The sequence below is a fragment of the Thunnus maccoyii genome, chromosome 14, assembly GCF_910596095.1.
Source record: "Thunnus maccoyii chromosome 14, fThuMac1.1, whole genome shotgun sequence".
Taxonomy (NCBI): Eukaryota; Metazoa; Chordata; class Actinopteri; order Scombriformes; family Scombridae; genus Thunnus; species Thunnus maccoyii.
Window position 1 is genome coordinate 7734336 of NC_056546.1, and position 25223 is coordinate 7759558.

A 25223-nucleotide genomic window follows, 5' to 3' on the forward strand; every position below is an offset into this window, starting at 1 on the left:
GAATGAAAATAAACACAGATTGCATAGCGGTAGTCTTCTTCAGTTCACTAGTGAGACATGCCGCAATAATGCAACTCCAGTTCTATAAGTATGCGTGTAGCCCACCTTAGCTCTGTATCATAAATTGAATCACAGAGTGTAAACACAGTTACCGTGGGGAATATGCTGTAATTAAGACACTATACAGCCAGATCATGTTTCATACATGTGTCTAGGGTTGCGTCAGTGATATCATGGTGGAACCCCTTGTGTCTACTATAAATCCAGCTTTAGTCACTGCAGTCCCCACCTCCAGCTCATATTTATGTGCTTTGATTAGTAAGTGTTATTCACTTCACTTTTTTAATCATACTAGTGTGACTCTAACGGATTTTATTACCATGGACTCCAACTGTGTGCCTCCGCGTCACACATTGACCGAATTTACTTAAAAAAAACATGGACCTCTAATCCATAAAGCCTGTGTGTCTTGGTAACATCGTATGACCTAAATGTTTATATTCTTACTGTATTTGTTGGTGGGAGGCAACGATCTGTATAGAACAGGCATCGCCCAACCCACTGTAGCGTGACGCTGCAGATGTATTTAGTAGCTTAGTAAGAGGATATTCAATTTATTCATGATCCAAACCACAGGGTTGATGTGTGTGTGTGTGTGCGTGCAAGTGCATGGTGAGTGTGGAGTGAACCATGAAATGAAAACACCCTACAACCATTTCACTGCATCTCTCAATTAGGACATCATCTATGCAGAGGGAGCATTCATGAGTGGCTTCTTCTTTATTTACAATTACACACCGCAGTGCAGACAAATGGGGTGCTGAGCTAGAAAAGCTTGTGTGATACACTCTGCAGAAGATCGAGGGAATAGAAAAACACACATGTACTGTATAACTTGCTGCAATATCCTCTGCAACTTGTGGGCCCGAGACTCGTCATGCTTAATAGTTAATATCGACTGCCAGGAAGTCTGGACATATACACCGAACAAATCCCTTACAAAGACAGAACCTCTGGAGCTTTTTCAGCTTAACTGAGCCAATGCAGCATCATTGTGGGACTCATGTCTTATTGAACACTAGTTTCCCACCATCCATTTTAGGTGTCTATCTATAGTTTAAAAAGCAGCTTTCTACAGACTTTTCAGCGTAAGGACACTACAATCTCAACACTTTAATTTTGAAAACAATCAAACACTGTTATTTATTAAGCTAATGGACGTATGAACTGTATTGTACTAGTGTTAGAATCCAGACAACAAAAATGACTAATTTTGTCTTCACATAAAAATGAGACTGAAAAGAGTTGTTTCAGTAAGTGCCCCAAAATGACACATCAACCCTGTGGTTTGGACAAAGCCCTCTAGTGGCCGACGTAATTATGACAGGAGCAAAGGAGGCTTGTGAGGAGGTTGGGTGGATGGATAGGTCAAGGAAACATCTGACTTTTAGGTGGGACGCGGCTGTTTGTTTCCTGTTTCTAACCTGGCGTCAAAGCTGTTTTTAAAAAAAATCATGACCACGATGTGATTAGAGTTTTTCTTGATTGCTTACACACTATAACTGGGCCTATTAGCTAAACATCCCAAACCATGACGCCATCTACCCAAAGACCGACCCATTTCCCAACAACTTTAAACACTATTCCCCTTGTTTTCACTTGTGCTTATTTAGAAAGCACCAGCATTCAATATCATTAACTCAAGTCATCACAGCTGGAAACCAGTTAACAAACAATTCCCCTGGTGGAAACAAGTCAAATTTGTTCACACACCAATCAGAATCTCAGGATAGATGAAAGGGCTGTAGGTCAGTTCACTTGTTTTGGATCAATGGATCCACAAAGACCTGAGGCAGAATAAATGTGATTTCTTTCTTCATGTATAAACTGTTTTTGTCATTGGTTTATATTGGTAATATAAATATTGGTAATATTGGAAATTATTTTACTGTATACTATGCTCTTTATCATTTGAACATTTTTACAGTATATTTAGTTTTTCACTCAATTTCAGTTTATTTTACTACAATACACTGAGGAATTAGAAATTTTGAAAGTTTATACATGTCTTTATATTGTATTCATCATGTAAAGAGGTTGTTCTGGGGGAAAACCATAAGCGCCATTATTTATTGCAGTAACAGTTTTTTTACGGTATTGTTTTGAAATGATCTCACCGGTGTGTAATGGCTATTTTGTCATGTGTGTGTGTATTTGAAGGCTTTTGTGTGATGTCTGAAGGCAAAGTTTAGTTTAGATGTAAGATTACATGGTTTTGAGTGCAGAGTTTGGTTTTGACATGGAAGTTTGAAGTTTTTGAAGATGAAGCAATTGAGGAAAAATTGTATTATTGTGACCATGACGATGAAGACCCCCAACCACTATGTTTCCCTAAACCTAATTCTTAACTTTCTTTGTACAAAAAGGACAACAGCAGATTTTCCCTCAAACCTAGTTAATAGTTAACAGTGCTCAGTAGCATTTTCTGTGGGTTTAGCCAATTGTATATTGAAGTTTAGAGTCCAGTGTATCCCTGAATTTTGAACATTATTAGCTATAAAGTAAGCTTAGCACTGGCTCATACACATGACTATTTGCATCCCAAATTTGTGTCCAGAAGTTCTGGTAGAGAAACTCTGTGAACAGCCTTGTGTATAGAAAAACAGATAGACTTCCAAAAGACAGTTAAGCTCAGAACTGTCCAGGGATCAACAAAAGAACTGGTTCCTTCTGGCCCTTCCTCATCCATTAGGTGGTGTGGCAGTGGTGCTGTAAACATCGCCAAGTCCAGGTGTTGACGTGCTCCATAAATTCCAGCTAAGAATGTAGAGGTCCATTCAGGCCTCTTTAGAAATGCAGGCCCACTTTATTCCTCTGATATTTTATACATGAAGCAAGCCATTTACAGTCTGATGAGCAAGTCTGGCTTATTAATGATATGGCCGTGCTCTTAGGGTGTTGGGCGCCAAGCAAATACTCATGTAAAATTAAACACGATTTGTTTACATAGCCGTGCAAATCAGACCACTCTGGGGCTTTGTTGCAAAGCCTGATCAGGGCTGCAAGCACCGATTTCAATTAGTTGTGAGACACTTTCTGGAGCTCACACAGGCCGTTTGGAAACAGCAGTTTGAAAAACTCCATTTTAAAAACATTCAAATGCTCTAGAAATGCGATACCTGTTTGAATGTGAGTATTTTTTGGCTTACACGTCTGCTAAAGGATATTCAGCTTGAATGATGTCATAAGTCTAGCAAAGCCCTGACAAGACTAGAAAGCTGAATTATTTAATGATGGCTCCACTTTTGTGGAATTATTTTAAGTATTATAATTGCAGCTGGGTTCGCCTTGGCCTGCTGGAGGAGAGTGGGGCCCTGTGGGGAGCGATCAGCATCAGTCAGTGGTATCAGGTTACTATGAGCACACCAAAATACTCCCTTAATGATGGCCAAATTGAAGGAAAAGCATTGACCTGAGCTGAGACCAAACATGAGACAATATTTCTTTACATGGTGAGGCATGTATAGATGGTCCTCATATGGCCTTGTGAGACGTAGACAGAAAAACACAAAGCCAGACACCTTTGTCACTGACATAATGGCTTGCAGTTTTCTTCCTAACTGTGTGTTTATTCACCAGTAACTTCACATAGACATATTCTTAGCAAGTAACCTTTATTCGAAGAGACCTTGCATTAATCCGTCTCACATTTAATGTAACTGTTACAAAAATACATCAAAGTATCAGATTAATCATCCGATTCATTAGAATAGTCAGAACTTCTAGGGTTGGAAAGCAAAAAAAGTGTGAATGTGGATGTGTGCTTTGATGTTGGCTTGTTGAAAGGAAAGATGGATGTTTTTCAAGTTGTAAAGTTAGCAAGTAAAGTAGAAAGTTGTAAAAGAGACACTTGTGTTATTTTCACGTCTGATGTCGGTCCAGCAAAGTGTCAGAATATGACAACCTGATGCATTAAGTTTCCGACAGGGACAAACTTGACGAGGAATTATTTTGTCATCGGGTGCAATAAAGAGTGAATCCAACGTTACATCTGGGTCATTCCTAGCTCATGCTGCTACATGTGAATTTTAAAAAAAGCAGCCCAAGTTATGCCAACAAAAGATCTTGCATGTCGCCGCAACCCCGACTCGATTAACCAAACCTGGCTCTGAATCAAGATGAAAACATTCAGTGTTTTTGAAACCGAGGCCGAAACCACCGTGTTTACTTTGCAGAAGTCCCTCTTCTCTGGCCTGATGAGGAGGAATTATTTTTTCCACCAGTCAAACTTCATTCAAGACATGCGGAGGTGACTGTGTTTTTGATTTAGGGGGCAACTATTGAGAAAACAAGCATGTCTGTACTCAGAAGTTTACCAGTTTGATTCCTTAGTTGGTAGAAGTCAATCAGTGATGCTGGAGTGAGGCTTTAACCCCTAGCTGGCCCTCTGGACTGCTGCTCAGTGTGCTTTGGCACTGTGAAGACCACTGTACTCTGGGCAAACTATGTGCACTCCCCCAGGCTGCATTTGTAATTTGTAAAGACCTACCTGATTACAAAAGTGTTAAGAATAGATTCTTCCCGATTCAGGTGCAGAACCTTCTGGGTTGAAGTGAAACTGCTTGTTTCACAAACTTCTGTGATGAGTTTGTCATCCTACTCAAAGATAATTATGCAGTCTGGGGAAATTATGCCTACATTGTGCTCTTGAGGAGATAATTGCAGTGCTGAAACATACAGTATGTATCACATGAGGATCGAGCCTCATTCCACAAATTAAATGCATGAATGTCACTGACAGACTATGTATATTTCCAGTAGTTCTTGTATTACATTGTGTAAGTTCCTCTGTTATGGCATATTTCCCCTGATGATAACAAACGAAAAACAAAATTATTGTGCTAATTGAGCTGTTGTCAAGAGATGAATAATCATGCATGTCAAATTCCTCACGGGAAAACAACAGTCAAAATTAACTTTAAGAGAAAATGTAATTTCCATAATTTTCATTTTTCAATTTTACTTTTTTTTTTCTTCTTCATTTTACTGCACGATAAATAGGCTGCTTAACATTAATGAATTCCTCAACTATGAAATCACACTCCCATCGCAGGTGTGAAAGCAGGTTGTGATTTAGGTTGATGGACGACTAATCAGGAAATCAATTAGGCCTTGACCCAGAAACGGAGACAAAAGAAGAGAATTATTTTCTTCGTTTCTTTCCTCTGGCTCTTTCTTGTCTTGTCTTGGACCCTCTGATGTCTCTGATTGGACAAAGAAAATCCTCTGGGCTTTCAGAGGTTTCTCTTAACAGAGTACATCAGGAAACAACTTATGTTTTATTACTATAAATTGATCTATTTATCAAATGTGACCTGTAGCAAGAATAATATGTACAACTATAATTCTAATATATTACTTCATCTATTCAGATTGCTATTTGATTAATATATAACTAACATAACAGATATTTTTCTTTGATTCAGAAAATTACTTCCACTCTGCGGGTAGTTAACAAATTGCTATTTATGCAATTATGGAAAAAAAAAAGTGAACTTTGTCAGTCAACGTCTGTGGAGGAATCCAATCTGTAAAAATATTATCTTGGGAATCGAGGCTTTCCTTGTTCTTCTTTGTTCCTCCGTGATTAACTCCCGCAAATGTCACACTGCATTCGTGAAATTATTCATGATAGTTTTTAATCACATCAACGGCCACTTAATACCTAAATTATGGGATTTTCCTGGTTTATGTGTCCAGGTAGACAACGAGATCAACAGCCACGTCTCTGCCAGGTACCTCAGGCTGTGGAAAAACAGCTGGGTGGGGTGCAGTGATAGAGACTATCCCCTATGCACACACGCAGACACACTAACTCGTATCAGTCTGACCTCTGGGGGTCAGACATAAAGGCTCGCCTTTTCAGCAGCATCCACTTAGTGTTGAGAAGGAAGACAGACGTATTATCCATGTAGCTTTGTCCATCATATTCACTTTGTATTGACTGATTCAAACAGAACAACTGTGTCTTTATGTGGGCAGAGGAATAAGTCTTGCTAAGATTTCTCTGAAGATTGATAAAAGAGAAGAGAGGGGAGGGGAGTTCAAATGTAGTGTAAACAACGGTTTGTTTCAGCCATGGAAGCCGATTGGTCATAGATTGTCGTTCAATCCGTCTGACTTGCCACGCACAGGGGATGGCAGAATCAGTTTCTAGTAAAGCCTGATTGATAATGGATATTTTAGGGCGATACTGATATCTATATTTTAGGGTTTAAAAAATAGTATATCAGCTAGTACATTTTTGTTTACAACTTTTTCAGTAAGAATCCTTTAAATTTGGTTGTGACCAAGTTGTGTACTGAGTTTTACAGTTGAAAAATAAATTTACTTAGTGGCACACTGTTTCATTGCTCTATTGCAAGTCCTCGTTACGTGTCAGCCAAAATACAGTACAGTGCAAAAAGTTTTAGGCACTTTTAGATGTTTAGATTCTTATGTATTATGCAATACCATCAGAAAGGCGTCCAATCGGTCCCAGATTTATTCTACGGCAGGACAATGATCTAACATGCAGCCAGAGTCATAAAGAACTATCTTCAGCAACAGGAAGAACAAAGAGTCCTGCAACAGATGGTTTGGCCCCCACAGAGCCCTGATCTCAACATCATGGAGTCTGTCTGGGATTACATGAAGAGACAGAAGCAGCTGAGACGCCGAAATCCACAGCACAACTGTGGCAACCTCTCCAAGATGCAGGAACAACCGACCTGCCAAGTACCCTGAAAAATTATGTGCAGGTGAACTGAGGAGAACTGCTGCTGTTTTAAAGGCAAAGCTGCCCACAATAAGTATTGATTTGATTCAGGCGTCTTCTGTTTACTGACGTTTGCAGTACCAAACAGAACATTTCAGACGATATACTTTTGCCTGTAATTTTCTTTCAGTGTTTTCTGATGTGTCACCTTTATGGATAATATGTGGTTAAGCTTAGACAACTAAAATGACTTGGTTAAGTTTAGGGATATATTATAGTCATTGTTAAAAGAAACCAGTGTTGGACGCCCAGTTGCTCCTGGCATGCACTCTACTTCTCCACGCTGAAAAGAGGAAAACTACAGTATGCAGACGTGTCAGTTGGTTACGCTCACTTTGGAGGTGTCAGGTTGTGTGTTTTCCAAACTTTGCCTGGGGGAATTGGCAGTCAATGCAATGCCTGTGTCTTCAGTTGGAGACGTGTGTGGTGTCCCAACTGAGCTGTTATGTGTCAGACAGGTTTTTGATTTTGTAGACGCCTCATGTCAACAGCACTGTAATACACATAATGTGGGTGTTCTGGCAGCTCAGTGGGCTAAGGTGTGTCCAGTGTTAATACAGTACATGTTGCACTTACTCCCTTATTTTTCACAATCTTTCCTGTCACTCTCTACTTTGAAATAATGGTGAATGTGCCAAAAACATTAAACGAAACTTAAACCAGCAGTTGTTGAGGTTATAAAGAGGTTCATTGTTTTCCATTAGTAGACTTCTCATCTTTGGATTTGTAACCTGAATTAATTTTCTTTTGTCTATCTCTGTAAAGACTAAACTGACAAAAGATATGGCGATTACTGAAGGAAGTACTGCTTTGTAAATTTAAATTGTTCCCAAGTGATGAGCGAGCCTCTGGAAAGAAATTATAGCCTATCAAATTTGTATGTTGTGCAAGGATAGACACATTCATTTGACAAATGGGGGAATGCTGTTTGACACATTTTCTACTACTTAAAGACATATTGTAACTAGAATTGAGTGAATTCTAAATTTCACTAACCCTAGCCAAGGGAAACCCTGCTAAATAACTAAAATCACTGCTCTTGCATGCACGCTAAAGTGCATTTGATTAAATTTATTGGAACGTGTTACACTGTCGAGAGTGATTTCTGCTTACACCTGAAAAACAACACGTTCTTCCCACGTTGTATTTTGTCAGACTCTTCAAATATATTATCATTTCCACAGTACAGACAATTCCCTCGGTCCCTGTAAGTAAACCTTCCAAATCCCCAGCTCTCATCCCTATTTTCCTCCCAAAAACGAGCATTAGAAGGATTGCCCTGCTATTGTTGCTCCCCTTGGGAGCAAATCTATTTCTGCAGAGATGGAAATTGTCGGTCCCCACAAAGCTGCTGACACACTCTCAATGGAGGTGTCAATTCTCGAGGCCTCGCCATTGTGGACTGGATAATTTAATTGGAGAGGCACGACGGTGTGTCCCCGGTCGGGGCATTCAAATGTTGTATCACCGCCTGTCCCAGTGCTGGCTCCTCTCCTGCTGCGGAGATTCAAGATTCATCTCCCCCTGCTCCCCTTCTCCTAGATCTCTCCCCCTCCTCCCCATGCAGGTTGGTGGAAGGGGGGGGGACGCAAAGCAGGCCCAGGCCCCTGAGAGGGCCCATTGTTGGGGGGGTGGGGGTGCAGCCTTGTGGCCTCAAAGTCTCAGAGCGGCTGTTCTAGAGAGGTACAGGGGAGGAGGCCAAACCTGCACCGCCATTACCTGGGAGTCGTCTTGGGGGCAGGCGCAAAATTAGTCAGCAGATAATGAAGCTGTCTTTGATTGCAGGGGAGAATGAGGGTTGGATGGGGGGGGGACGGAGTCTCCTGTACAGGGGGCCTCCACAGGGCATGAGAAGCATGTCTTTGGAGGAGCGCCTGCTGTCAACGGATGCTCTGTTTCTCCAAGATCCTTGCATAGTTTAGGGTTGAAAGATGCACAAGGGTTGGAGAGGAGCGCAGCCGAACACATTCCTTTGTCCGGCTGCTGCAGGTGAACGGGGTTCAGAGACAAGTGGTTAAACAGACACCGGCAGACAAACGCTCACAAATCTATAATAATATATGAACCCACAAAGACTTAAACCAATAAATAACTTTGCGCTTTCAGCTTTATTTCGGACTCTGACATTAGAAAAAAACATTTTTGACATCAACGATAATGTCATAGTTCGAGCTTTTACTTTTCTTTTATTAACACTCACACGCATTATTGTGAAACATACGAGTGCTTTTTTTGGATCACTACATGAACTGTGCTGATTGTCTTCACCAGTTTTCATCTTTATCTATTCTTTGCGTGCGTGGGTCAAAGTGTGTGTTTGTCTCGCTGCACAGTTGTCACGACAACCTGCGCGCCTGGCTCATGGCTGCCCTCCAAGCCCAGACAAAGCTGTCGTCGAATGAACCAGGCGTGTGTCCACCGGACCTGAGGGGTGCCGCCACCGCTAACAAAACACACAAAGACCCTCGTCCCTGGCACTGGCCGTCACCCCGTCTACCCGCTATCCTGCCCCTCCCACACACCGCTGCCTGCTGCTTTGTGCCTGATCCAAGAAGAGGAAGTTCCTCTCATCTCCTTTTCAAGGTAGCCCTGACACACATGCCCCTCTTTCACACAGGCAGAGTCGAATGGGTAGACACACACACACACACACACACACACACACACGCACAAAACAGAAAGATCGGAAATGGACACACTCTTCAAGCTAAGACTGTTCATAAGTTGGTTTTCATTGGAAAGACACACCCAGACATTTTTCTCACACACTGGAAAACATGCAAATACACTCACATTTTTCGGTTTTCCAGGCAAGCTTCACGCTGACATTGTGCAACTTTGGAATAGACATGCACTATTTTTTGCATCACAACAGGAGAGTCATCCCTACCAAGTGAACTTTCGTCTAATTTTAAAACACACAAAGGCAGTTTTTTTTGCTTCTCTACTGTCTCCACTACACACTATGCAAAAACCCATCAAAAAATGACTGAATGAATGATTAAAATGACCAAAAGTGATGCCAAGATGAGACTTTCGTGACTCTTGGTAGTGTCTTGGTAGCCTTCATTTTATATATAGACTATTCTGACAAAAAAAGCTGTATCCAAGCCCAAGCGAAGACTACCCAGATGACATCACCGGCGTTGTTTTCTCAGACTTGACACAGCTCCTTCAGAGCCACATTATACACCTGTTTTCACAGGCTGACTCAGTGATTATGACTAGTAAACTGATCTTGATGTGTAGAATCGGGGCAGTAAAATACAGATTCCTCACTCACATCAATAGGACTTACAAGTGCAGAAACTGTTCCACATCCAGGGACACACTAGATCTGTCAAGTGAGCTGCATTTAAAATGTAAAGAGTGTAGACAGGCTGTGTCAAGTGGTGAGTATATGTTCTTTGGTATGTCAGTCACTCTATAGTATGAGATGTGACACTGAGCCTGTGCATTTGTCACAACAGTGCCATGTCAGCTCATATGCATACCTGTATGTAACTCAGGATGACAGATCATTCAGGACTCTGTGTCGAGCCAACTTCTGTTGTGACCACTCAGGCAGAGGAAAACCAAAGAAAAGTGTGAATCTCAAGTGAGGTTTTCTTTTTTAGAGCTGCTGCTTCTTTTCCCCCCTCACGCTGCTGCTTTCTTTGATGTAAAGATGGTTTGTCAGGTCAGTGAAATACCTTAAAAGGAAGTATAATTAGTCTGAAATTACAACTGATAAAAGGAAAAAAAGACACCCTATTAGTGCTCCAGGTGCTATTTTGTGTTGAAGCATTATAGATAATGTTTATTTTTAATTTAATTGTTGTGTAATTGGTATTTCGATTGGGCTGATAAAGGGTAGAAAGGTTTAAAGACACTGAAGAATTTCAAAGCTGGGATATATGTTTCAGAGTTGTCATCATCTGAATTTTCTTTTGTTGTCTTCTGATAATACAATGTTAGAATTGCCTTTGACGGACAGCAACACACACAACGTCAAAAGTGTGCTTGTTCATTGATGAATCAGTTTAAATACAATCCAGTTTTAGATAGCTGAATAGTTTTCTCCAATCATATTCTGTTGTTACGTCATACTTAATATAATAATGTGATGCCAGGACTCTTAAGTTTGATCAATTATTCATTACATTAAGATAGCTACATCAAACAAAACCTTTTTCTCAATCTGTTTCTTACTATGAGTGGAGCGATAGCATCATACATGAGCACATTATTATTATTACTGCCAAAGTTAGAATAGTTGTGGTTTATGCACATGAGGGATTTCTGTGTTTCTGTTTTCCTCTGTGCTCCTCTCACTGGTTTGAAGTGGGTTGGGCTCAGTTGGAAAAAGGGCACGTGACGTACTTTCTGTGCACCAGTCAGGATTTAGCAACATTTGAAACTTGATGACAGTCGGTGGGTTGTTTGGTCGCTGTCAGTCAAATCTAATTAAACCACACCCACACAGTCCTGATGAAGTAGATTAGTTTTTTTTAAGTTAAACTCTCAGTATATTATACCTAAGGGTGTTTTTTAACATTGATTGTTGCTTATTTGAATCATGAATATTTAATGTTGCAATGAATTATTTAAATGGTAAATGGATTGCACTTATATAGCACCTTTCTAGTCTTCCGACCACTCAAAGTGCTTTACAGTACATGTCAACATTCACCCGTTCACACACACATTCATACTCTGATGTCAGAAGCTGCCATGCAAGGTGTCAACCTGCTAATCAAGATCTAATCTAATGCACACTCACACACCACTGGTGCAGCCATTGGGAGCAATTTGCGGTTCAGCATCTTGCCCAAAGACATTTCGACACGTGGATTGGAGGAGCTGAGGATCGAAACGCCGATCTTCCGATTAGCGGACGACCCGCTCTACCTCCTGAGCCACAGCTGCCCCTTTAAGACTTGAAACCAAGTTTTTAGGGGATTTAAGGGTTGCTGGATGTGTGGTGTCATTCATAAATCAATTCATTAATCAGTTTGGTCGGCTAAAAACGGAAGACGCCAGACAATCACCAAAATTCAAGGCTGACCTTCATCTTCTTAGTGAAGTCAGTTCCTGCAGCAAAGCAGCAGTAAAGTTTATACAGCAATAACAACATAAGACCAGACTTAAACTGAGATCTCTATAATGAAGGTTATCCAATAATTATCTCACCAATGATGTCATGAAGGTGGATGAAAGGGAGAGAAATACAGTTTGGACTCAGAACAGGGCCTCCAACCTCTTAATGAATATGACCTCTGAGTCCTTCCCACAATTCCCTGGGCTCTCATTCCCCCCCTCTCCAAAAAAAACCTACAGTGTTTAATGATTCCAAGGACTCTGGGGTGAGCTCCAACTCTAATCAATGAACCCCATCTACGGGGAGCCAGTATCCCTGGTGACGCTGTTGCCAAGACAGTCGCGCTTGGCAACCCAGGTTCACCATGGTGATGAGTTCCCGTTAGGATCGTTTTTTTTTTTTTTTCCCCTCCCTCGATGTGGAGCGTCTGGCTGAACTGGCAAGAAAAGAGTCATTATGTAAAGTTTTCTCCCCCTCATTCACCATGTCTGCTCTTTTTATGGCGAGAACAACAAAGTTTAAATATGTAACTTGTTTGTTTGGAAATTTTATATTTAGTTTATTGCTTTGGCAGTAGTGATGACATAAACTGAAAAACAAAAGTGAGAGAAAGGGCAGTATGAGATGGGATGACCAGGAAGGAAAGTGATAGACTTTCAGTATCATTTCACCTTTATAGTGAGTGAAAGATAGCAACAAAGCAGCATTTTCTTTAGGAAAATTGCCCAGTGATCCCATCTGCTAAATTACTAGTAGAGGTGAGGAAGAATTTTAAAAATGAAGATGTCTTTCAGAGTCTGAGTAGTGGTGTCACACTGGGAAAAAGCCTCTCTGGATTCTAGTTTATTTTTTGTTTTCTCTGTCTCACATTTCCATCCTTCTTTTTTTCCTCAATTTTGGCACAATTGCTAAATATGTTTTGTTTTTCCCCCCAAAAGGCCCCATGATTTTGACAGCTTTGGTGCAAGCATTTGTCTAAGTTCAAAGACAGTTTCATGTACTCGCACGCTGGTGTCTGACAGAGGAGTTCCCTTCTGCTTTGTCGTTTTAAAGGACTAGAAGCCCCCCTAAGAAAGGTTTAGAAAATGGAGGGAAGAGCATTTTGCACTGCTCTTCTCATTGATGAAATGTTTCCTCTTCCTCTTCAATTATTCAGGCCGTTTTCATTGGAGAACTCCCAGTGGCACCCGGTGAGATTTGCATCCTGATTTATTTGTCATATATCCTTTATATCTCTAAATTCTTTATACCTCTCCAGTGGCCCCATGCATCTTTCATGGGTTCCTCGGCAGTGTTTGCAGGCCAGATCCAAACACATTTTACACGTCACGCTGCAGCTGCGACTCGCCTATTCCACCTTGGGTGTGTAGAGTGAATGAAAATTTTATTGTCTAGTGTCGTTAATTTTTTTTTTTCTCCTCATACCACCAAGTTTTTGGCGTTGTCAGTGTCATGAGTCGCCACCTCACAGGCTGTTTTTCTACACACATACACACTCTCTCTCTCTTTCTCTCTTTCTCTCTCTCTGTATCCTTCCTTCTTCTGGTTTGTGTCGAACTTTGAAAATTGCAAGAGAAGCATCTCTCTGACCTGGAAAGGCTGTTTTGTTGAGGATGAGTGACTGACACAATTAGGTGAATATGGAAATGATGTGTTGGTGCTACCCACAGGGCAAGTCAAGACAAATTTATTTATGAAGCACTTTTAACAAAACAAGTTCATCACGTGGAGAGTTTTGAGAAAGTAAAAACTTCAATAGCAAAAATAAAAGAACCGTCATATTGGCGGTTGTTTGAATTGTGGCGGTGGTGACCTCTGACTCTTTGTGGTTCACTTTTTTAAGGAGGGCATTGTTGTCAAAGAAATTGTATCAACATCCTCCCTACTTTTTTTTTTTTAGCAAGACTATTTCCCTGTTTATTTATGCTATTGACAGACAATGGCAAAAAGCCCTGAAGGAGATAAGTTTGTGACACGCTTAAATGTGACAATGCTTTGAACTGGCGTCACACAGACTTTACCCCCACACCACGGAGCATAGGGATAAAGATAAACATGTTTGTAATGGTGTAAATTTAATTCTCCATTTGGCATTGCAGTTACTCTCACCCACGCAGGATGGCATAAGGGAAAAGCATTCCCAACTGATTAATTCCCCAACAATTATTCCCCTATCTCCCTCTGTCTGTCTGTGTTGACATGTTGCCACTCCGAGCCGTTCCGCTGATTTTTATTTCCCCAACACGAGCACAAGCTAAAGCGTCGCATATGCGGTGCACAATGTGGGGAAATACTTCGGCCTTTTTCCCCCGGATTCGAGCGCGTGGAGACAGATTGCGATGCTGGAATGTGCCACCGAGCCTTACAATCTCCATCTGCTTGGGCAAGCCGCGGATGAGCAGGGGAATGACGGAGGGATGGAGAGACAGAGAGAGAGAGAGAGAGAGAGAGGAAAGGGGGCAGAATGATGGAGTGGCTATTAAATATACAGCAGGCAGCGAAGAACATGCAGGGTGTTGTTGGGAGGCTCTTGCATTATGGTGGCGCATCAGTGCTCCATCTCTTCATTTCTCCTTTTCCTTCTATTTTAGTACTGTAGCTTCTCAGCAATGTCTTGTGTGTTTTTTTTTTTTTCCATCTTTCTTTTCCTGACTTTCCTTCTATTTTTCCTGTACTGTTTCCTCTTACTAGCCATTTTTTTCTTTTCTCCTTTATTCATGCTATCTTTCCTCTCTTTCCAGCTGTCTTTCTGTCTTTTCCTTTCAACCTCTTCATCCCTCAACTTTTATACTTTTTCCTCCTTTTTTACTTTTTCCGCTTTATCATTTGTCTTTCTTTTCCTTTCTTGCTCTCCTTGCTTTATTTTCCCCTTTGTCTTGTCCTTTCTTTCTTCTATCTGTCTGGTTATTTCTTCCGACAATCTTTCTTTCCTTTTTCCTTCCATCATTCTTACTGTATCTTTCTTTCCTTTCTTTCAGCTATCTCCCTTGCTATTCATATCTACTTCCTTTCTGCTCTTTCTTGTGCTGCTCATTGGGATGTAAGACAACCTATGTAGCATAAATCAGACATTAATCCCACCACAGGGTTTAAATGGAGATGTTTTATTAGAATCAGTCCTCAAGTCCTCGGCAGTGGGTGGCGGGAAGCAGTTGATGTGAATTGAGTTGAGGCTAACCTCGATGTTAATTCAACCTTTTATGGAACGCTCTCGTGGTGGCGGGTACGGGCGCCGTCTCGGGCTTCATGACAGCTCGCTAACGCAGCTCCACCGAGGTGTCTCTGCCACATTTTCTCCCCGTTTGCCATCTAATTCACACGTCCCCGAAGTACACTTCTAAAAAATTGGATGGTAAAACATTGTGAAAACATCCTCGGATGACAGACGTACCATGGCGAGGGATGGGTGGGGCGAGCGAGAGGGTATGTGGGTCATGTATCTGTGTCCAGATCAGTTGGCAGATTTTTTTTTCTCTCTCTCTCTCCCTCTCTCTCTCTCTCTTTCTTTTTCATTCCGGCAGATTTCTTCATCAGGTTGGAGGGAAGGCGGCCTTCTGTCACGAAACACTGTGTGTGCTGTGTGTGTGGGGGGGTGGAGTTAGGGTGGGAGGAGGTGGGTGGGTTTGGGGGAGGGGGGGGGGCAGTGAAGGAGCCTGACTGGAAAACCGTGTTCAGCTATTTTTAATTCATGGGATACCACCTGGCTAATGGTGTTTCTGGATCCGCCAGCTCCCCGCAAGCCCAGAACAGAACTTGTTTCAAATAATCAGGCCTCCGCCAAATACACTGAAATTATTCATGCGGCCTGCATTACGAGCCGTTGATCATAATATTCGAATATTAAAACAGTTCGGAAATGTCAGGTAGCATTAGGATGCATTGATGGCAACCCAAACAGCTTATATAAGTCATATGGGAAAGTAAGGCAGAGTTCATCCTCTTCCTTTAGGATTTTGTTAAATACTCTATAGTAAAATAAATAGAGTGAAGAAAATACAAATACATTTTTATACAATATTTAACACACACATATAAACACACAAATATCAATAATAATGTTACAAATTACTTGATGTAAACATGAAATGTACAAGACAGACAGAACTTTTCTTTTGTCAAACATTAAGAGGCTCTGCAGTCACATGGGTCCCATTAAAAACATATTGCTTTATCTAAAATTTTCCCTCAGTGGGTCGTAACAACATTGTGATGTCAACATTACGGGAAATGTTAACATAGTCATGCTGAACTTACAGTAACCAGCAGGCCACTGATGTTATCCTTCCCATTGATTTCCTCTGTGGCCCTAAGTACTGACGGCTTCAGCTTAAGATAGCACGAGACCATAAAAGGCAGATTGACCAAACACAACATCATATGATTATATGAAATATTGATAAGAGTGGTCTCCTCTCCCATCAGGCCTTATGGACAAATAAATGGACAACTGACCGGCCCTGGCTGGACTCTAGCAGCTTGTGTAATGCACCAAGGAGCATAAGAGGTAAACACAGTGGAAAATACAGCTGAGTTTCAAGGCTGAAAGCTTGTCTGGTGCGGATCATTCTGATATATTCTCTCTTAGTATCCAAAATTTATTTTAGATAATAATACATATTTATTTAAATGCTGTTCTCACTGTGCTAAGAACCAACATAAGCTGACAGGCTCCGTTCTCACACCATAATAATATTATAATAATATCTCGCTTATGAAAAAGTTTTTCTTAGCTACCCGGTGTGTTAAAATAAAAACAGATTAGGTCTCAAATATATTATATAACAAGTGTTAAATGTCTATTTAAGACTGAATCAAATATAAATTGCTGGATTTATTTGCCAGGCCAAGTTGACTTTTCTCTGAGTGGATGTAATTATACTGAATTGAATAAGTAACTAGAATAAAAGAATAAAAGTATGGTTTAGACATGCTCTATGTGAAAAACGCCCTGAGATAACTTCTGTTGTGATTAGGCGCTATATAAATGACACTGACTTGACTTGACTTAAAAATAGGAAGATGGGTAGATAGACAGATAAGCCACTTAAAGATCCTCTTTTTATATCATACATTTCTTGCCTAATCGAATTACATGCTTCCTTTTCTCTAAGCAGTTGTTGTCCTGCCACACAAATCAAAACAAGCAGCAACAGAATTCATTAACACTGAACACAACTCATGTTTCGGACAGCTGGATGAGGGAGATGAGATAATGGGGTTTGTAATTATCAGAGAAAAAAATATGAGTTGTTATCAAAGCAGCAGGGCAGCACATCAAAATCCACACACACACACACACAGATAAAGTGATGGACACTCACATTAACAGCCCCTTTTGGTATTTTGTCCAAACTTCCTTCAATATTTTTTTGCTCAGTTAAGAGACACTGATATACACTACTCAACAAAGATGTCTTATCAGAGATGTTTATCTTGATTTATGCTACAAAGGGTGTAAAATCAGAGTAATGAAAGATAAAGTTATCTGTCTAAGCGATGTTACGTCTGTCAAAGCAATTATCACAGCTGTTATCTAGTTTATCAGAAGCTACTGCAGTTACAGTAAATAGAGTACCGGGCGAGTGTCGCATTACCGCAAAACATCAGCTTTTCATTTACAAAGTGATTCCAGATTGATAGCCTTTCATTACAAAATTTGGATGGATTTTGAATAGATTTCTCAAACCCATAAGGACATGAAACTTACTCAGGCTAGAAAGGAGCGTGTCAGTCTCAACTTCAAGTAAAAAACAGCTACATTTTCTTTCGTTGACATCAACAGCAAAGAATATTTCAACTTGCCAAAGAGCGTGATTCATTAGCTGCACACAGCTCAAACGACAGATAGGGGGAAAAGCAGTTTTTAACAAGCCTTTAGTTGTTGAAGGGAATAAGTGTAAGCATTCTTCCATCAGCTGCACACACATTCCTCTGATGAGACGATAGCGGCTAAGACGTTTATGCAAAGATGCAACCTCACGCTTTCAACTTTCCCAGTCACATGGACGACAACTTTGATGCCATATTAGATGTGAAGCAACAAACTTGATACGGGTATTTACCAACAAAGCCTTATTCTCACTTGTGGGTGGTGCAGAGTAAGAGGATTAGTTTTTTTTTCTTTTGCTGTCAGGGTTTAGGGAAAATACAACTTTTTAAATTTAATTGTTGTTCCGTTGTCTTAAACACAAGAATTTGGGTTCATGCTGTACAGACTGAATGCTAAAAATATTAGGAAAGAGCAACTTTGATGGTGTATATGGTGTAAATGCATAAACACTCAGTTTGTACCTCTTACTTCTACTGTACCTCATTCAGTAAGTTATCCACTGCGACGGCTGATATATATTTTAGTGCTGCATTGATGCACGTGATGACTGCATTTTCTCTCACTGTCGGCTGCAAGATGCTAACTCTTCCTGCTCTTTCAAGCTACATGCTCAGTTGTTTTCTGACCGCTCCAAAGAGGCCTGCAGGGGATAGTTGTTGTTATAAGTGATACAGAAATACCAGACACCCAAATGTAATAATAAAACAGAAGAAAATTCATTCATTTTTGCCCCTGCACTATTACATTTAACTTTTTTGTACATTTTTGTCCTGATTTCCCCATTTGGCTTCAGCCTCTAACGTTTAAAAAAAAAAACTCTTGGACACCTGCTAACAAAGAAGAAGGAAGAGAAAGACAGAGGAGGATGAAGATGAACAGGAACTGGAGTGAGGAGGAAGAGAAGAGAGTTGGGGTGGGGGGAGGAAGAGAGGGAGGAGGAGGAGGAGGAGGGGTTGTGGCAGATTTTTTACCTGAAGGCAAAAGCAGGCAGAGGAACCCGTAGGTTCAGCAGGGAACAGCCGTACCCGCCCCAGTTCCAGGAAGGCCCTCTCCGCTGTGATCCATTATTCAGCAACAAGCACAATTAGCCTCTGTCAAGCTATTTTTACACGCTCTGATAAGATAGATTCAATGTACAAAAGAATGTGCAAAGCCGCCCCCCCCCCTCCTGCACATCACCACTTATTTATTTATTTGGCACGTTAATGCGTTAGAATGGTATCGATGTAGCTTTTATCCCTTCACTTATTCATCAGGGCTTTGAGAGAGTTTGTTTAGAGCTGTTTAGCGAGGCATCATCGTCAAAGCTAGAGGGATGAGATACGTTAAGTCGACTGATCTATCTCGATGTAATGATATGCGGGCATGATTTCTGTGTTTGAATGCAGATGGTTTGGCATTTCGAAAATGAATTGACCTCAAGGAACTTAACGAGCACTCAGCATTAAAAGCAGAACATTAATACTTGCCGCACTAAGTGCAGGTGGCCATTTGCAGAAGAAACTCACTTAAGCTACAGTATGTCCAAGATGGGAGCTTGTCAGATTGTTGCTTCGGGTTAAGTGTTTCCTAGTTAGCGTGAGGTTAGTTTCTGTCATAACCTTAACTCGGGTAGTTAGTATAGAATGCTGCACTGTATCGTTATTCATGATGTTGTATTTTAATGGAGAATAAATGTATGATAAGTGGCTCACCTGCCATTTTCAAATCACGAAAATAAATTGTTTGGCTCCAATGTGACACTGGTTCTGTGTCTCCTTCATTTTCCTCGTTTTACTTCATCACTTCCTCTGAAAACTTTGTGTTTGGTCACGGCTTCGGGCCTCAGGCGGTTCTTGCTTTTCTTTCTTGAAGTGAGATGAGGATTTTCTTTGCTCTTGTCACACACTCCCGTTTTTATCGGACCATCATTTTATCTTAATAAACGTTAATTTGATGAGATAGCAGTTTGGAAGCTCCTCTATCTATGATCTGCTTTGATATCCTGGCTGTCTGGGAATAGATTTCCTGTATATACACGGTGCTTTTACTGTGTAAGAAAGCTGCTCTATAATTCCCTGCATGGAGGGGGATTTGTTTCAATTAAACGACACAGTTAAATACAGGTAAAGAAGTCAAACCTGGGTCTTGATCGAGGAAATCTGAACAGGCCTGGTATACTTTCTAGAGAAAGTGGCTCAGACTATTGAACTATTAGAGCCCAGAGTTTTTCCTGTGGGTAAGTAAAAATCAGGTCCGTCTTAGAAAATTCAGGTCTGTCTTCATGTGCCCACATCTTTCCTTTGCCAATGCAAATGAGCTTTATACAGTACTTCTTGCATGTCAAAAGCTGATTATAATTGCTGTGCACGAATACATGTGATATACATTCAGTCGTGTAAGACTTATACCCAGCACCTGACTTGTGAAGCCAGCGCACCCGTCCAGTGCAGGGCAGGCAAGCGCTACTTTCAAGATGAAAAGATATTGCCTGATCTATGCATTACTAGTGATCTTTTTAAGATCACATGCTGTCCTATTAGCATGAAACTAAATACGCAACATGATTAGCTCTCATTAACATGAGATATTCCTTAACAAGGTTGTTGGCACATCCCAAATGTGCGCTTTGACCCCTTGTTACAGGTGCTGTCATTGCACCAGATCAGGCAGGTAATTAGGCTACTTAAATGTGTGTGTGTGTGCGTGTGTGTGTGTGTGTGTGTGTGGAGAGGGTATTAGTGGGGTTCATTAGCCCACCCTCCCGCTTATCCACCCCTTTACCCAACCTCAGCTGGTCTTTACAAGACCTCCCTCCCCTTTCATTCTTTGCCTCCTCTCTCTTATCTCCAGCAGCGTTACCCCTGACCCCCTTCAGCCCCCTTATTCCCCCCAGCGGTGTGGTGGATGGGGTTAGGGGTGTGTGTGGAGGTGGACGGGTGCATCCATTGGGGGTGGCTGATCAAAGCCCTGGGGATCCCCAGGGAGGACATATTCAGAGGCAGGAGGGAATTTAAACAGGGGTCTAAGCCAGGAAACCAGAGCTGAGGTGAGAGGCGAGGGGGTTGTTGTGGCTGTTTCTAGCCCAGGAGAAGGGCAGCCCAGTCTTTAATCCCCCTAATGAGGGAGGGGATCTCACCAAGGCTGCTTTCACCTGTAAAGGGTCCTAATGTGGTTTGCATGGTGATAACCCTTGAAAGCTATTGGTTTTTTAAAAAGGGCATAAGAAGTGTGAGATGTGAGAAATCTCTGGATTTGTAAGAGCAGCGTGAAGTGTATTGAGGATGACAGAAGCATCAGAAACAACAAAGTGGTCTCTGGAGGCTGACAATATCCTGTGTGTGCAGCAGTGTGTGTTGATGTGTGTGCATACAAGTGTCTGTCTTTGGAGCTGAGCTTCTCTTTGAAAGTGTCTGTGCACGTTGCAGGCCGTGGTGCAGCTCTGTGTGTGTGTGTGTGTGCCTGTACAGTATATGTGTGTTTGTGTGGGTGTGTGAGGGTGTTTTTTGGCCTGTTGTGTGTCTGTGTGTGTGTCCGTGTGTGTGTTCCGTCACATCAGAGACATGACAGGCGCGAACGCTGATTCAGTCTGGCGGTGGTAGCGTCTGAAAGCGCCAGGGAACCTACCGGGAGCAAATGATATTCATTGGTCTTAAACGCTCGGGTTGGCCGGTCGGCCTTGTTGCAACCGCCGGTGTCATGTTACATTATGACCTGAAGATGACGTGGGACGCCACTGCTCCAAAGAGAGGAGAGAGAGAGGGAGAGAGAGAGAGAGAGAGAGAGAGAGAAGAGGAGGAGGAGGAGGAGATGCAGGCGGGGAAGGATGAGGAGTGGCGGCTGCTCAGCTGAGGTCATTTAAAGCCCTAATCCACAGTTTTGTTTGCTATGTGCAGTTTTGGTGCACTGACACAGATTCTTGAAGAGTGTAACTTCAAATTCAGACATTTTAATATTTTCCACGACTTATTTTACTTTTTTTTATGTTTAATGTTTAACGTTTTCAGTTTAGTTAAATGTATTTTTCACAATTTACTAGAATCTTGTTGATATCTTGTGTTGTTTCCCATTTCTTAGCTGTAAATCATCTAATCTAAAAAAGAAAAACCTCTTATGTTTTACCTCAGAGTAGGAACCTGTTATTGACTATAAAACTTAACTCATGCAGTAATCTGGACACTGAACCTTCAATGTGTCTTTGAATCAATTAACTGAAGATAGAATAAAAGATAAGTAAAGCCAGTGCGGGGAGGTAGTGCGTCAACAGGGGGTGCTGCACAGCAGTTCAGTGGATTGCTGCTTCAGCCTTTGAGAAAATTTTCGACACAGCAAGTATTTTACAAGTTATTTAACATATGGAAGTGTTTTACATTTTATCTATTTTTAGATTGTCTGTGTATCTGCTGTGTGTGTGGCTTTTTGATGGGTGTGTCTCTCCCTCTCTCTCTCTCTCTCTCTGTCTCCTGCTCTCTCTCTCTCTCTGTGTTTGTGCTGAACCAAAACATGGTTTTGAGGTCAGTTTGAAGTGTCTGGTATCTTCTGCATTTCTTTCAGAGCTTAACCTTGGATTTTATACTAAAAGATGAATCAGATTACATTTTCAGATATTATTACCCATTTATTAGGTTGCTGATGGCAGAGTGTGTACAGTATCAACAAAGACACTGGCAACATCTGTTTGAAAGGACAAAATCTGAGAATGCCTGTACTATATCTATTATTTGTGACTATGAGCAGAGAGCGTGTGATGTTCCACAGATAATGAATGAGAGACTTAACTTTTAGGCACGGAAGGTGATTGTTTGAGTTTGTTAACCTTAATGAGATTATTTAATTGTAGTGATGATGCTGAAGAAGAGTCGACATTCAGTTTTACAGTATATTCATATACACTGAGTGGATGTGTGTGAATCTGGATGAGTACACAAGGAAAGGAAGAAAAAAAAATCAAATATGAGTGAACGTCATTGTTCAGAAAAAGAGGAAAACTACGCAGCCTGGTTGGAAAGCGAACAAAAAAGCATCTGTGCCAAAGAAGAGAAATCTTTATGAAGACAAAACAATGGTGTCAAGCTTAAAACAAAGGAAGCGTTTATTGGTTTGTGGCACTGAATGGCAGAGGTTTGATTGTGTGCATAGCGGGAGGGGGAACAGCTGTGTGGCTTTATAAAAACGAGGAACTGAGATCCTCCATTGTCAGTCCATACCTTGGGCATGGATCAGTTTTGACAAAGCGCCATTATTCGCCGTCACCTTGCTCGTGTGGTCAGATAATGAGGATGTTTTCACAGGCGAACAGAGAAACAGACTGAGAGAGTCATCAAATAAAACAATGACACTGTGGAGCCAGTGTTTGGAGTTGCTGTTGTAAGAAGGCAGAATGAATGGATTTGTCTCCACATTTTGTGTGGTGATACAGTTTTTCTGTGGGTTGTTTGTGCCTCTGCCAATGTTGACAGGCTCAGTTTCATTCCTGGCCTTGGCTCGACTTTCTGCCAAAGCTTCTGCTGGAGTCTATTAAAGCGTTGCACTGCAGGACCTATCACCCGCGACCATCAACTGCACAGATCCAGACATCTCTAGACTTAGTAGGATGCTGAAAAACCAAGTGGGATTTTTTAGGATAATAGAGGAAGTATATTGTAAAGTACAGTTTTAATCTACACATAAAACATGTGACTCCAGCTCTTAAATGTTTTGTGAGTCTATAATGTTGGAGATTAATTAGTTTAGCAAACTTCAATGGACATGTTTGCAACTCCAAATGGTAATAAGGGATACATTTAAAAAAAAATCCCAGAAATCCTGTAATGTCTGACTGCACACAACAATACTCACTGATGCCAAAATACAGCAAAATGGAGGAAAAAGGCAAAATATCTATCTAGTCTATCTATCTATCTGTCTATCTAAATATCTAGTTGATGAGTTTAGCTTTTTGTAGAAAAGATGTATTGCTACTTTTAAAGTTTTGATTTGTCAGTTCCTGGAAAATTATACATACAAGTCACCAGAATTTTATCTAAGAAAACAGTGTAAATTGCAGCCCAACTTTGAGATTTAGGCAACATTAGAATCGAATAAAATCATATTTTGTGGCACTTTAAATGCCTCCAATTTACATTTCCCTTTGGAGTGATATTCTTCATGCACTCAGTTTCTTTACTTTTCCGTAGTTCTGCATCTCTCTCTTGTTTTTTTTTCCTTGACTCTGGCAGATTTGACCTCTGCTTTGACCTCTAAATCAGTCAGGTGGATGAGCTAGCTCTACAGCTAGCACCACAGTATCCCTCTCACACAGTCTGTGCACGTCTAGCGCTAGCCGTTAACCCGAGCATCTCCTCGGCGCTGCAGCTGCGCCAACATCTGTGCTCTGTGTCTTCTTCGTCCGCCCCATTCCCTCCAATAACCTGCCATCCCTCTGACGGGTATGAATAAAGGAGGGAACAATCTGGATACTCAGTTGCACAACCTGCCGCTGGGACTCGGCACATATCAATAATACATTAACCAGGATGCACCTCCTCTTTAGTTTTCCTTTGCATCGTATTTTGTCAATGGAGTTGGGACATTATACCCTGGCAAAGTGACAGGGTGGTTTTTGTTTTAAGGAAAAGTGCTAAAACAGTGAGACAGTCCATTAGCAGGAGTGATTGTTCTGCTTTGTTTTTCATACATAGTTAAAATTCACTCTATTTAGTGTCTTGAAAAGTATCCACAATGGAACAAAAAAAAGTTGTCCATGGAAATTACTGTTGTGTGACTCTACATCTGTCAGTGACACAAAGTGACAATTATTAAAAGATCATTTTCTGTTATTTTTATACTGATATGGTGTGAGATGTCTGTGTTAAACATCATCAAAGGTCTTAAACTTGAGGTGAACGTATATAAAAATTTTCAAATCAAAAAGCAGGGCTTCAACCTGCTCTGAACGCTTCATTTACGAAGTTACCTCTACTTCCTCCTCCTGATGACATCAAATGTCTGTGCATACCCACAAAACATGGGTTTGTTCTTATTGTCCTCTCACATATTTCAGATTGGATTCGGGTTCAAACATGTACAGATGTATTTGAGAAGTTGACATTTCGAGTAAAGAATGAGAAAAAGAAACAAAATCTTACTTCTACTGTTTGTTTCGTAGCCTCCTGAGCCACTACAAGTCTGCCATGGAGCAGACTTGGGAGGAGGGCCTTAAAGGGGCTAAAACGGCCTGTTTCAGACAGAGGCTGAACTGAGAGCTGCATAAAGAGACAGTATAAAATAAATAAGGAGTTCTTTGAACTGTAAATCATGCAAAGATTTTCCATTAGAGCTCCAGAATATAAATATAGACCTGGAAAATGTGCACAATGTATGATACGTCCCCTTTAATAAGTGTCTCAGTGTACTTCTCACCATAGAGTAAACTGTCTATTATAGGGAGCAGTGAAATGAGTGAATGCAGTTGTACTAGCGGTCTGAAGCTAATGTGTTGCTAATACAACATTCTAAATAACTGTTAATTTACTGTT

General features: G+C 41.0%; 1 protein-coding gene across 1 annotated transcript in view; it reads left to right on the top strand.

Moving 5' to 3' along the window:
- LOC121912203 (homeobox protein Meis1) overlaps positions 1 to 25223 on the top strand; it is a 166744-nt gene that overhangs the window by 20224 nt on the left and 121297 nt on the right. The window contains exons 3-5 of the mRNA XM_042434336.1: positions 9151 to 9400; positions 10435 to 10496; positions 16320 to 16401. The gene's annotated coding sequence lies outside the window, so the exon portion shown is untranslated. The remainder of the gene's footprint in view (positions 1 to 9150; positions 9401 to 10434; positions 10497 to 16319; positions 16402 to 25223) is intronic.